The 13,646-nt window shown below is 45.3% G+C and overlaps 1 long non-coding RNA gene across 1 annotated transcript in view; it reads left to right on the top strand.

Moving 5' to 3' along the window:
- Window positions 1-13,646, top strand: part of LOC111144371 — a 74,835-nt gene continuing 61,189 nt past the window's right edge. The window contains exons 1-2 of the long non-coding RNA XR_002640390.1: window positions 1-51; window positions 10,057-10,129. This is a non-coding gene — a long non-coding RNA (uncharacterized LOC111144371). The remainder of the gene's footprint in view (window positions 52-10,056; window positions 10,130-13,646) is intronic.

Below are 13,646 nucleotides of genomic sequence, written 5' to 3'. Positions count from 1 at the left end.
AAGGGGAAAAGCCAGCGATCGAGCGAGGGCGCGCGCGAAAACTCCCGGCAGGTAAAAAAGCGGGGCCGCCAGCTGGGCCTTCCCGCGCGGCGGCCTGAAGGGGCGGCGGCGGCGCTGGGGCGGGGGACCGCGCGGCGCCCCCCTGGAGGGGGCCGCGCAACTTTGCCAACGAAAAACCGCCGGAGCCGGCGGGCGGCGGGCGCGCGGGCTGAGGCGCCAACGGGCGGCGGCGGCACGTTGGGGGCGGGGGCGGGGCGGGTGGGGGGGCAGCGCGGCGCCCGCGCGCGGCCTCGCGCGCCCCCGCGGCCCCGCGCGCCGGCCGGGCGGGCTGCAGGAGCGCGCCTGGGCGCCTCGCCGCGGCGGCTAGCGGCGGCTGCGGCGGCCCGCGGCCCCCGGCGGGCGGCGCAATGCGCGGCCGCCTCGGGGGCGTGAAAGGAAAGTGGCCGGGCGGCGGTACCGGCGGGCGCCCAAGTTCCCCGGCGCGCTGGGCCCGGCGCGTCCCGCGCTCCCGCCCGCCGAGCCCCCGCGGACCCGCCCCCCGGGCTCGCTCCGGGGCCGGGGCGCGAACCCGCAGCGGGGGTCGGGGGGGCGCGCTGCCCGCGCGGCGGTCGGAACTTCGGAGGGCCGAGGTGGCCGCTGCGCTGTTGGAGAGCGTCTAGCGGCCGCCGCAACCGGTTGCTTCGGGCCAGCGTGGTGGAGTGCGCCGGGCCTCCCCGGAGCCGCGCGCGAGCGGGTAGTGGGCTCGCCCGGCACCCGCCGGCCGACCCCGGCCGTACCCGCTCGCTCCGGGCCCCGACTTGCGCTCGGGAGGGCCGCGACCGTTTCGATTTCTGTTCAAGTCTCGTTTTAAACCGTGAAGACGAGACGGTGGAGAGGCGAGCAGAGAGTCCTGTGAAGCAAGGCCTGCTCTGGTGGGGAGCAGAAACGCCTTGTGAGAACAGAAATAAATTCCCGCGGAAAGGATGTATGTTAAGTTTTTAGCGAGATGTCAGCTGTTCACTGGGATCGGAAACTGAGCCGCAAGGCACAGGTCACCTGCAAGTCTTGTTCTGTGCGGAGAGTTGGGTGGGACACCTCGGGCAGAGGCAAGATTTCTATTTAGTGGGGGTGATTCCCGGCGGGTCACCCAAAGCCTTGCTGGTGAATGGCCCCTAGCGATGTTTTCCTGAGTCCTACTTAGTGACATAGTTTTGAGAACCAAGTAACCATCAAAGAGATTTGAAAGGAAATAAGATGGATTTTGCCAATCCCTGCATATACCTTTTCCTCCTGAACCACATTTTAAAGATGTCACACTTGATTGCATCGCAAGAAAAATGCCTGCCTGAAAATGTAATTGATCATTTGCCAACTGTCTAGAAAGGGGGAAGATGAGTGTGTCTTTGTGTGTGCACTCTGGGGCCTGTTGGCCTGGTATTTTGAGGAGCGTGTTGAATCCTCCTCGGCCATGGGTAGAGCCAGAGTTCATATTTGTTTATAAGGTCACAAAAGTAACGGCCCGGTGGAAACGGGAGTGGCTCAAGCTCAGGACAGTGCTGTTCTACTGTTGTCGTTGACTGGCTGCCTTATCTCCGTATGGTTCTTACCCTAAAGATTTGGTTTTCCTTAGTTGCAAAATCAGAGAATGAATAGCTCATCTTTCTGCATGCTTTCAGATGTCAATTTGGCAACTTTTTAAAATGAGAGATTAAAAAAATCACAGTCTGTATTTTGACAGGTTCTACATAAAAGTGCTCACAATAAATACATTTTAATTAAAATACATTTGGAAAAAAAATCTTAGTTGCTACATCTAGTGTTATTTTGTGTCTCTTGTTTGAACAAAGACATTTACAAATGTATTTCAATGTGTTTTAAAAATTATGTATGTATTTTTAATTGAGGTCTAATTTACAGTAAGAACTTACATGACCTATGTGCCCTAATAACCACACTCAGATCAAGACGCACAGCGCTTTCAGCCTCCCAAAGGGCTCCCTTTACATTGCTCTCATTCAGCAGGCACCTCTCCGCTCCCCAAGGTGACCACTTCTGGCACCACTGGTGAATTTTTTTTACATAACAGGGCCCTTTTAAGGGTGAGGGGCAATATTAAGCTGAAGGACAACAGGTGTGTAAACCTGGAGTTATGGTCATTTTTGCCATGACTCTAAATGCTTTTATAACAGTTTTTACACTTTTAACTACCTGGAATTGTGAACTTCTTAGCCAGAAGGCTACTTGTCAGCTGAGGCAAGGCTTTGCAGATTTGGATCCATGGTTCTTGGGCATCCTTGTGGTCACAGGCCCAGTACCAACGTGTTACTTCCCATTTTTGGAATACTGGTGTATTTCCAGACAGCAGGTTGGGAGGATGGATCATGAACTTTCCCAACAAGTCAGTGTTTAAGGTGTTAGTAGATGAATCAGTTCCTTAAAGCCTAGAATTTGCTGAGAAAATTGAATGAAAATTGATTTTTTAAAGTTCAGTGAATTAAAGAATGTGGGCATAAAGCTTTAACAACCTTTTAAATGACAGCAATTAACTTGATTTATATATGCAGGATATTTGCCTGGTTTATCAAGTCATTAAAACTCTAGTGGTGAAAGCAAAAACAAAAGGTAACTAAAAATTATGCCAGGTGTGGTTAATTTTTTTTTTTTTAAATTTCAACATGCTTAGGATACCTTTTTATATTGGCCCTCTAGGAAGTTGGGTTTTTTATATTCTCCACTGAAGCAAGTACTTCCAACAATTTGCTTATTCTTCCCAAATACCTTTTAATGTAGTCCTATACATTTTCTTGTTTCTGCTCCTAAAGGGGAGGAGTTAGAAGTTGTCAGTGAATTCTTGGTAATTCTTCGCAATGGCCTGTTTTTGTTTTTTTTTACTGCAAGGACACCTGTGTGATGCAGAGTTGGGAACAGTGTTAAGGCCTGTGGTAGAGATTTATGGGGGCATAGTCCTCAAAGGTCAAAGATTTTCTTTTGTGAAATGGTTTCTGCTGAATAATTCTGTTTTCTTTGATCAAGTCAGTCAGTTGATTAGCCAACAGCTAAGCTGGATTTGGTTATTCTACTCCCAAGATTCACAGCATCATTAGCTAAGATAGTAATCCATCACTTAGTTAAAATTGATGTACTGGTTTTGTGTGTGTGTGTGCATGCGTGCGCATCTTTTTAGATTTCTTAACTTTTGCATTGTCAGATATTTCACTTAAAATTTATTAAATTTTGAGAGATGCAACTAAAGATGCAACATGAGAAAATGCATATAAAAGGGCATTTCCTCTTTTGATATTTGTTTCTTTAAAAATTTTGATTTTTCTCTTTAAAATTGCTTTTCCTGTCCATAACCTTGCTGGTTCTGTAGGGTATTTTTGCTTTCACGATGGTAACTAGGCTGGGCTTGGCTACAGAGTGAGGGTGTGGATGCAGACATCATTTGACTCTGAAGTCTATAGAACAGGTGACTGTCTAAACTTCATTGACCTTTCCATTAAAACTTCATGTTATGTTCATATTAAATAAATGAATACAATCCAGAAAGCAGACCATTATGTAGGCAGGTATTTTGAATGTCAAAATTTTTATATTAAAGATTTTCTATCTTATGATTTCCTATAACTTTGTAATTGCAGGGTAGTTTTCTTTTAGTAGATAGTATTTGTTATCTAACTGGGATGTTTTGTAATTAAAAAATATTTCTCCTTATACATAGTTGTTAAATTGGATAAAAGTCTCTAGGGATTTTGGTTACTGGGGGAGATTTTGAACCATTAGGCTTTAGGGAGCAGGATTTTGATATGACTGTTTCTTCAAGTGGTACTAGCCCCACTGGAAAATGATTTAAGATAAAAAGGATGTGGTCAGGTTCTTGCAAGTTCATATTTAAATTTTACAAAAGTGGGAGAGAGGATAAGAACAAAGACAAGTTAGTAGTAGAAAAACTATGACTTCACTGCAGAAGTTTTAACAAGTTTGAATGTAAACCTTTGCCTTTAACTCAGAGGCACCTGAAGATTTGTATCTGATTGATTTCTAGTCTCTTATCCAAGAGGATGTTTTTAACTTTATTCAGCTCGCTTAATTTTTAGATGACCACTCAAGGACCTAATTAAAAAACAAAAGATGTAGCCTGTATGTTGTGCTACAAGATAATATGTTTCGAACTTTGTGGTTTCATAGTTGGTAACTTCGGAGTCAAGCATTTGGCTGTGCCGGGAGAGGCTACAAGGCGGCATTTCTTATGGTGTCCGGTGCTGCCTGCAGGTTCCGTTTTGACATTTCTCCTTAATTGAGATGGGTTACTTGCTACACTGATTGATTTGGGGTGGATAAGGTAGTTGAGATTACGTGTTTGGTCTGGGACATTTGGAGAAGGTCTTCGATGAGCGAGGGAAGGGAGTTGGTCGCAGTGGCAAGTGCAGGACAGTCACGTATTTGGAATGACAACAAGAGATGGGCGGAGAAATTGAGCTGTTATTAAAATAACTCGAGTTTTTCCTGCTGACATTCAATTTAGTGTTAACCAACAAGTATTTTGATTTGAATTCCAAATTATTAATTATTTTTACCCTGAATAGTTTAAAAAATATATTTGAGGGGGCTGCTGTGTAATATCTGCTCGGTGGTAAGACTTCCTATGAGTTGCTGGTAGTTTTTCATTCTTTTCACATTAATTTGCTCCCCAGATTAGAGTGCTTTCTGGTCTCAGAGTTTTTGCTAGTGTTCTTTCTTATGGGTCATTTTTGGTAAAACGTACTTTCTCCATGTTAAAAATAATACATAGTAATTTGGGATCATAATTTTAAGATACCATTTTAGCTCATTTTTACTTGTGTCAAAATAAATAACATTCTTGGAATGAGATGGTGACAACACAGAATCACTTAGCATGTCACCTGTCTAGAACATAGTGAACAGTGGGGAATTATACGTAACATAAAATTTCACATTTTATTTTATTTATTTTTTTAAAAATTTTATTTATTTGAGAGAGAAAGAGAGATAGCTAGAGGTAGAGTATAAGCAGGGGAGAGGGGGAGAAGCAGGCTCCCTACTGAGCAGGGAGCCCAGTGATGCAGGGCTCGATCCTAGGAGCCCGGGATCATGACCTGAGCTGAAGGCAGACACTTAACCGACTGAGCCACCCAGGCATCCCAAAATGTCCCATTTTAAAATGTACAACTCAGCAGCATTAACTACATTCACAGTGTTGTTCAGTTGCCACTGCTTTCCATTTCTAGAGTGTTTTCATCTTCCCAAACTGAAATCCCAAGGCCATGGACAGTAACCCCCCCCTTCCCTCTCCCTGCCAGCCCCTGGCAGACAGTATTGTACTTCCCGTCTTACGACTGACAGCTCTGGCTGCCTCAGGGACGTGGAGTCCTGTGTATCTGGGTTCTGGCGAGTGGCTGGTTCACCATCATGTCTTCAGGGCTCGTCTCTACCGTAGCATGTGCATCAGAATTGCCTTGTGAGGAAATACGTTTTTTTTGTTTTTCTTTTTTTAAAGATTTTATTTATTTGACAGAGAGAGAGATCACAAGTAGGCAGAGAGGCAGGCAGAGAGAGGGAAACAGGCTCCCCACTGAGCAGAGAGCCTGATGAGGGACTTGATCCTAGGACCCTGAGATCATGACCTGAGCCAAAGGCAGCGGCTTAACCCACTGAGCCACCCAGGCGCCCAGGAAATACTTTTTTTTTTTTTTAAAAGATTTTATTTATTTATTTGACAGACAGAGATCACAAGTAGGCAGAGAGGCAGGCGGAGAGAGGGGGGAAGCAGGCTCCCTACTGAGCAGAGAGCCCGATGCGGGGCTCGATCCCAGGACCCTGGGATCATGACCTGAGCCGAAGCAGAGGCTTTAACCCACTGAGCCACCCAGGCGCCCCAGGAAATACGTTTTTAAAAAGATTTTTGGCAGCAGGTGAAATAGAGGTCACAGAACCCTGTGCAGGAGTGCTCTTTTCTCTCCCTTGGAAGAGTCTGGAGGCTGCCCGCAGAGCTGTGAGAACCAGGTGCCTCTTCCTCAGACGCAGTCCTGGCACTCTTGGCTGTCGGGACGTCAGAGAGATGGACGCGGCATGGGCCGGCAGGGTGGGGGACGGGAGCGTGAGAGCAGGGTCGCTGCAGTCTGGGGTCTCACCTGGGTGGGGACAGAGAGCCTTGTGTGTCCTGGGACTATCTTCCCAGGTAATCACAGCTGTTCACTGTGTTGGTCCGGGTTGGAGCCTCTCCCCAGAACAGTGAGTCCAGAAAGTTTGTGCTCAGATCGTCAACAAGCCTTCCGCTCTGAGCGGTGCGAGTCGGCGGTGACTCATTCGCCAGCTGTCCCGGTGAGTTGAGGTTTTGCCATATTGAACATCTCACTTCTAGTTTCGTGGAAAACTAGTGAGGGTTTAAAGAGGCTCAATAACCTGCATAATAATGATTTTACATAATTAATGCCTCAGATTTTAAGTTTATTGCATTGCTTTCACTTTGCATTTGTGTCATTCAGATAGCCAGTCTCAGACAGGGAAGGCAGGTCTGACAGAGCTGAGGATTATGAGTGGAGCAGTCAGTAGTCCCAGAATGGCCAAAGAGGTGGACGTTTTTTCTTTCACTATTGTTTTGACTCTTAGTGCCTGGCCTGTGGTCGTGCAGTACGCATGGGGTGACTCTCCCGAATGCCGTCCGTTACTGGGGGAGGGCGGGTCCTTTGGGGGTACCTCTGGATCCCCACCCCGTCACTATCTTCTTGACGAGGCTGCTTTTGACTATTTTTCTTGAAACCCTTGAAAAATTGACAATGTTGTGAAGCCTGGGTGGTTGGTTTTTTTTTTTTTTTTTTTGGTGCCTTAACTTCTCAGTTCTTAAGGAAATCAGAGTGGTTAGTTGCTGCTTAGAATTAGTAAGGTTTTTCTGAATGTGTCCGTTTCTTTGGTGGTTGATACTCTCCCTAGCACACTAATGAGCACCTTTTACTCCATTCTCTCCCTGGTGTGTGTCTTGCTCCTGAATTGTCAGTTAGATATTGTGAAGAGACCAGTTTATATACGAGTCAGTTTGTTAATTTTTAAAATAAGCATTGGGGTTTGTAAGTAAACTGTTAGATTTGTTATTTTTTTGTAAGTAAGCTACCTGCCCAGTGTGGGGTTTGAACTCACAGCCCTGAGATCAAGCGACACAAGCTCTACCAACTGACCCAGCAGCCACCTCCATTTTGTTTCCTTTTTAAAGCTAATTTCCCAGTCCTCAAGCACGAGTTATATTTGCATTTAAAATATGCACAGTTATTATTATTTTTAATACAAGTAACATTTTACACAAATTGGAAAACAAACTTAGATCTCCTAGATGTTATTGGGGCCCTGTTTTCCTTATGGGGAGATAGAGGCTCCTGGGTGAACTGAGAGCAGCTTTAAATGACTTTTGCCAGACCCTGTTGCCTGTAGTAGGCATGACAAGGGGCTGGGTAGGCCCAGCTCTGGCCTTCCCTGCTAGGGTGGGTGTCCCTTCTCTGCAGTGAGTGCTGGAGGGGAGGATTGCAGGACTCCTGCTGCCTCCTTAAGGCATTACAGGGTTCTGAAGACATTGTCCCAACCCTTTACTCCGATTTTGGCTTCCTGTGAACTTGTCTAAAAGGAGCTCTTTCCAGAACACCTCTACTAGCAAAATCTTAAGTTTTGGTGTGCTGTTCTTCTGTAGCTTCCTCGAGGGGCTTCTGTATTCCCCTGTCTCATCTTGGACCTCATTGTGATCTCCTTTTTCTCTCAGAGTTCCAGCCCCTTCAGACCTGGACCCATTATCCAGTCTTTCACTTGCTTCCTAGCCAGTACCCTTACTCTTGCCCTGTTGTCCTTCTGCAACCTCTGCTTCGTAGACTACCACCCCCAAGCTGTCTAGCCTGTGCTCTCTCTGTTCTTGGACACAGGCTATCTCGCATTTAGGGTCCCCTCTTGAAGTGGCCCTGTGCGTGCGTGGCCCCCGGGGTTCTGTCTTAAGGAAGAGCCTTTTCTTTTGCCTTCTGTGACTTTTTCAGACCTTCCCTTGTTTCTCTGTTTACATCTGTCTTGGTGGATTCATCCACGTTCACCTTCCCCTAGCCCTTGTGCCTTCCTAACCCTTTCTGCTAAGCTTTACATCCACATGTCGCTTGCTGTCTGGATCTCCAGTTTGGTTGCCTCACTGGGCCCTCAAAAGACGCAGGTCCTAGACAACCCACAGCCCCTCATTCTACCCTGAAGCTGCTGCTCCTCCAGCAGGCCTTTCTGCCCAGGTCTCTTTCTTGATGTTCCTCTTCAGTGATGGTGTTTGTTTTGTCCCCCGGCAGCTCTCTTGTGGAACGCAGAGTCTTCTTGAATTACCAGCCTCCGATTTAGGAATATTCATGCAAATCTGACTCCTTTGCTTTGAGACATTTTTAAAGCTAAGGAACATTTTGTTCAAATGAATCTTTCTAGGAAGCGCAGTGTGTAACATAAACACAAGTAGAGGTGTCCGGGGGAGGAAGGGAGTGAAGGGCCAGTGTCCGGTCCTGCCCTTAGCCAGCCTCCCAGTGCTGCCCTCCGCCTCCTCCTCCTCGAGGCAGGTTTGGCATCTGGCCCCTGGACTCTGTGCACGGAGCTCCTGCAGTTACTGCCAGTAGTGTCCTGAGGGCACTCTGTGTATTTGAAAATCGCTTTATCTGTTTTGCACCCCACCTCTTTCCCATTGGTTTTCCTTTGGTAAGTTTTAATTGTGACTGATAAATACAAAATTAGTGCCAGTGATGAATCTTGCCAAGGAAAAGGAAAGCCACTTTGGAAAGTGAAACTGGGTATTAAAAAGAGCCAGCTCCATTAAATGCTGAAAACTTCACAAGTGCCCAAGGGCTCCTTTCAAAATTTAGTCTCTCCTGACTGTACCTTTCTGTCTTTAAAGCTGCATTTCAGTAACATGAACATTCAAGATAAGCTTAGTTTAATTTTATGTTTTTGTTTTGTCCCTTTACCAGTATAGCAGGTTTATTCAACCCATAATGTAACTAAAATATTTGCAGTGAAAAGTATAAACCTTGTTCTCTTAACTCCAAATGCCCTGCCCCTGCCGCAATCTTCCCTGCTCTCCAGTCCATCTGACAGACTGTGGCCAGAAGAACTTTGTCAACAGACGTGATTGTATAGTGTAAAACTTCCACTGCCAGTAGGGTGAAGTCCAGACTCTTCAGGAAAGCAGGCAGAGCCCTCACAGAGCTTCCCTTCAGTGACCGTCCCACTCACCTCCCTCTCCCTCACTGACACCCTGCTCTTCATGCATCCTTTTCCTGGGAGGTCCTTTTGTCTAGAGTGTCCTTCCACTAACACAGCACTTCCAAAATGTCAGTCTTGCATGGACCACTTTCACACTTTTTTGCCATGTTTGATTACTATAATCATTCTTGTAATATTTAGCAAATTGACTTTTAACAATTGATCTTTTTTTAAAAAAAGATTTTATTTATTTATTTGAGAGAAAGTGCACACGGGACGGAGGGGCAAAGGGAGGGGGAGAAGCAGAGTCCTTGCTGAGCAGGGAGCCGGACCACAACCATGCAGGCTCCATCCCCGGACTCCCGAGATCATGACCTGAGCTGAAGACAGATGCTTAAGCAACTGAGCCACGCAGGTGCCCCTAAAAATTAGACTTTTAACTTAAAAGTATTATTACATTTAGAAATGAAAAATAGTGGGGTACCCGGGTGGCTCTGTGGTTAAAGCCTCTGCCTTTGGCTCAGGTCATGATCCCGGGGTCCTGGGATCGAGCCCCGCATTGGGCTGTCTGCTCAGCGGGGAGCCTGCTTCCTCCTCTCTCTCTCTGCCTGCCTCTCTGCCTACTTTGTGATCTCTGCCTGTCAAATAAATAAATTTTAAAAAAGCTTAAAAAAAAAGAAATGAAAAATAGTGAAATATAAATAATAGTAAATCTAATCAGTTTATGAAAATACATTCCTTCAGTAAGTTTCTCAATAAAACCCTTTCCTTGTATTTAAAAAATTTTGAAACTATGTACCTGATGATAAATGATATTAAAGAGTTGTTGATATTTTTTCTTTTTTCTCTTTTTTTTAGGTGTACTAATAGTGTTGTGATTATATAGGAGAATGCCCTTTCTACTGGGGGACAGCAGCTGAAGAGTTTAGAGGTGAGATGTCATCATGTCTCCAACACTTCCAGGTAGCTCTGGAAGTACATGTATATGCCCGTGTGCAGACACAGAGAAAGCTTTCAGGAGATTGTTAATCATTTTTTTAATCCAAGTAGAGAATATTTGGAACTTTTTCTACATCTCTGAAAACTTTGATGAAAGCCTGTATTGGTTGGGGAGCATAAAAATGACTGCGAGAAAGTTGGTATTCAAAAGAGTCTTTAACCCCAGCTCATGATGGGTAACAGACAGACAGACAGACACACACACACACAGATAAAGTTCTTTTTAAAAGATTATTAATTTTAAAGTTGGGCTACAGTTGACATACAACATTGTATTGGTTTCAGGTGTACAGCGTAATGGTTCAGTATTTGTATATATTGGGGGACGGCCTCCGCAATAAGTCTGGTTAACATCCGTTACCACACACAGCTAACAAAAGCCTTTTTTCTCTTGTGATAAGAACTCTTTTATTCTCTTAGCAAATACGTGGTACAGTGTTACTACCTATAGTTGCCGTGCTGCATGTTAATCTCTAGGACTTAATCTATTTTAAAACTAGAAGTTTGTGCTTTTGAAGTTCTTAATAAAATTGTATTTAACCAATACCTGTGAAGTTGCGGTTGCAAGTTTTATGTGTTAACTTTTTTCCTCCATTCCACCATAAAAATCCTACGTAATATACTTTAAAAGAAGGAGTCTTTGTAGCGCCTACATTTTCTTGTGTCCCACCAGTGGCTTGGGTGTTGCCCAGAGGGGAGTGCACTGAGGAAATCCCTGCTTGCCCTCTACAGGACTCTGATTCCAGTCTTGTGTGAGGTCGTCCTGCCTGGACTCCTCCAGGCCCGGTTACCCTTTGCCCTGGGTGCTCGCTGGCGTTGTACGTGCTCCACTCTTTTTTTTTTTTTTAAAGATTTTATTTATTTATTTGACAGACAGAGATCACAAGTAGGCAGAGAGGCAGGCAGAGAGAGAGGAGGAAGCAGGCTCCCCACTAAGCAGAGAGCCCGATGCGGGACTCGATCCCAGGACTCTGGGATCATGACCTGAGCCGAAGGCAGAGGCTTTAACCCACTGAGCCCCCCAGGCACCCCTACATGCTCCACTCTTACAAATATCACAGCTATAATCATCTGTCCCGTGCTTCTCATCTCCACCAGGCTGTGAGCTCAAGATCAGAGACCCTGTGTATGGTACCTTGCACACAACCTAGCGGAGAGTAGAGAGCGGAGCAGCTATGGCTGATGAGGGCACAGAAGCGACATTGCCGCACGGCGGCTTGTAATGTTCTTTCTCCTTGAAGATGGATTGTGTTCTAAACAAGAAGCTATTATGTTTAATCAGATTCCCTCTTGTCACTCCCAGGCTTCGAGGCTGCCAGTGACTTTCCACAGTCATTAGAATAAAATCCAAACTCCTTTTGTGGCCTATAATGCCCTTTGTGGTTTGTCCAGTCCTCTCTGCCACTTTCCCACCACTTTCCCACAGCACAGCCTCATGGGTTCCCTGTCCCTCCAAGCATACCACGCTTGTTAGCGTTTGTTCCTTTTCACCAGAAGGGGTTCGGCTCAGGGATGAAACCTTCCTTCAACATCCTTACCTCCACTCCAGGCGCTACGTTCTCGTTAGTGTTTGGTTTTCTTTGTGGCACTTATCGCTATATGAAATTATCTTATTTCAGCTCATTTTAAAATTTAAATTAAAAGTTTCAATTTATTATATATGCTTTGAAGCCACACTCTAGAGAATATGAAAATCTACTCTGAGGATGTTTTTCCTTATTGTTTCTTGTGACAGAACTAGACAATGCCCTGATGCCTTGTTCTTGTGTTTACTCTTGTAAACTTCATGAAGACAGGAACTGGGTCTTTTTTTTTTTTTTTAATTAAAGTTTTAATCTTAATTCCAGTGTAGTTAACAGTGTTATATTAGTTTCAGGTGTACAATAGAATGATTCAGCACGTCCATACAATATCTGGTGCTCATCACGCATGTCCTCCTTGATGCCCATCACCTGTTTCAACCATTTCCCCCCGCCCCCCACCTCCCCTCTGGTTACCATCAGTTTGTTCTCTTGAGTTAAGAGTCTGTTTCATGGTTTACCTCTCTCTCTTTTTCCCTTTGCTTGTTTGTTCTTAAATTCCTCATTTGAGTGAAATCATACAGTATTTGTCTTTCTCTGACTGACTTATTTAACTTAGCGTAATATTCTCTAGCTCCATCCATGTTGGAAATGGCAAGACTTCCTTCTTTTTGCAGCTGAATAATATTCCACTGTATATATATGCCACATCTTCTTTCTCCATTCATCTGTCGATGGACACTTGAGCTGGCTTCCATAATTTAGCTCTTGTAAATAATGCTGCAGTAACATAGGGGTGCATGTATCTGTTTCTTTTCTTTCTTTCTTATTATTTTTTTAAAAGATCATATTTGTTTATTTGGCAGAGAGAGAAAGAGCAGGCACAAGCAGGGAGAGTGGGAGAGGGAGGAGCAGACTCCCTGCTGAGCAGGGAGCCCGACGTGGGGCTCGACGTGGGGCTTGATCCCAGGACTCTGGGATCATGACCTGAGCCCAAGGCAGACGTTTAACCAATGAGCCACCCAGGCGCCCTGTGTGTTTCTGTTTCAATTAACGTTTTTGTATTTTTTTGGGGGTAAATACCCACTAGGGCAATTGCTGGATTGGAGGGTAGTTTTATTTTTAACATTTTGAGGAACTTCCATGCTGTCTTCCACAGTGGCTGCACAAGTTAGCATTCCCACCAACAGGGTACGAGGAGGGACTGGGTCTGTCTTAATCAGCATGGCACGCCTGGTACTGAGAACAGTGCATGGCAAATACATATATGTTACATGGGGGTGTGAATAAACAACCAACTTGTAAATGATCTAAGGAGTAATTTTTTTTTTCTAAGCCTGGACATTTTTGTACAGTATTACAGTTCAGTTCTGGATGTTCAGAAATTTTTTTATGAGGAGTCAATATTTTGTCATATTTTGCTGCTTGGAGTGTCTGTTTTAGTTAATCTTTTAGGTTAGCAACATTTCTTTTGTTTTCATTAGCATATTAACTTATGTCATTATTTTTGCCAGGGCACCTGCACATTTATACATCCTTAAGAAGCACATTTCTGTTAGTAAAAATCCGGGTGAAGGGCATTAGCTCCAGGCATTTGCTTCACTTCTCATGGTGGTGGGTACAGAGACGGCTGCCAGCAGCCCCGTTCTCTGTGGGTGTGGGGTGGGGCAACAGCACTCGCCATTTGGTTTGCCCGGTGTGACTGGTACATGTGACTGATTCGGGGCTTCGGAATCAGACCCAGTGGATCCACTGTCCTCCCGCTGTTGTTCATTGAGTCCGTGTTCTGGGGGCCCTGAGACCAGGGAAGGCATCCACAGAGGTGGAAGAAGGTCGGACACACTTACTTGGGCTTTGCCTGCATCCTCCCTCCCCAGTCCTTTTTGGAAATGGGGAAGTTTGGGAAATATTGAAGCTATGGGGGGACCC

The sequence above is a fragment of the Enhydra lutris genome, unplaced genomic scaffold, assembly GCF_002288905.1.
Source record: "Enhydra lutris kenyoni isolate GAN:26980312 unplaced genomic scaffold, ASM228890v2 scaffoldscaffold10, whole genome shotgun sequence".
Classification (NCBI taxonomy): domain Eukaryota; kingdom Metazoa; phylum Chordata; class Mammalia; order Carnivora; family Mustelidae; genus Enhydra; species Enhydra lutris.
The sequence above is the reverse complement of the archived record's forward strand: the minus strand, read 5'-3'. Positions and strand labels throughout refer to the sequence as shown.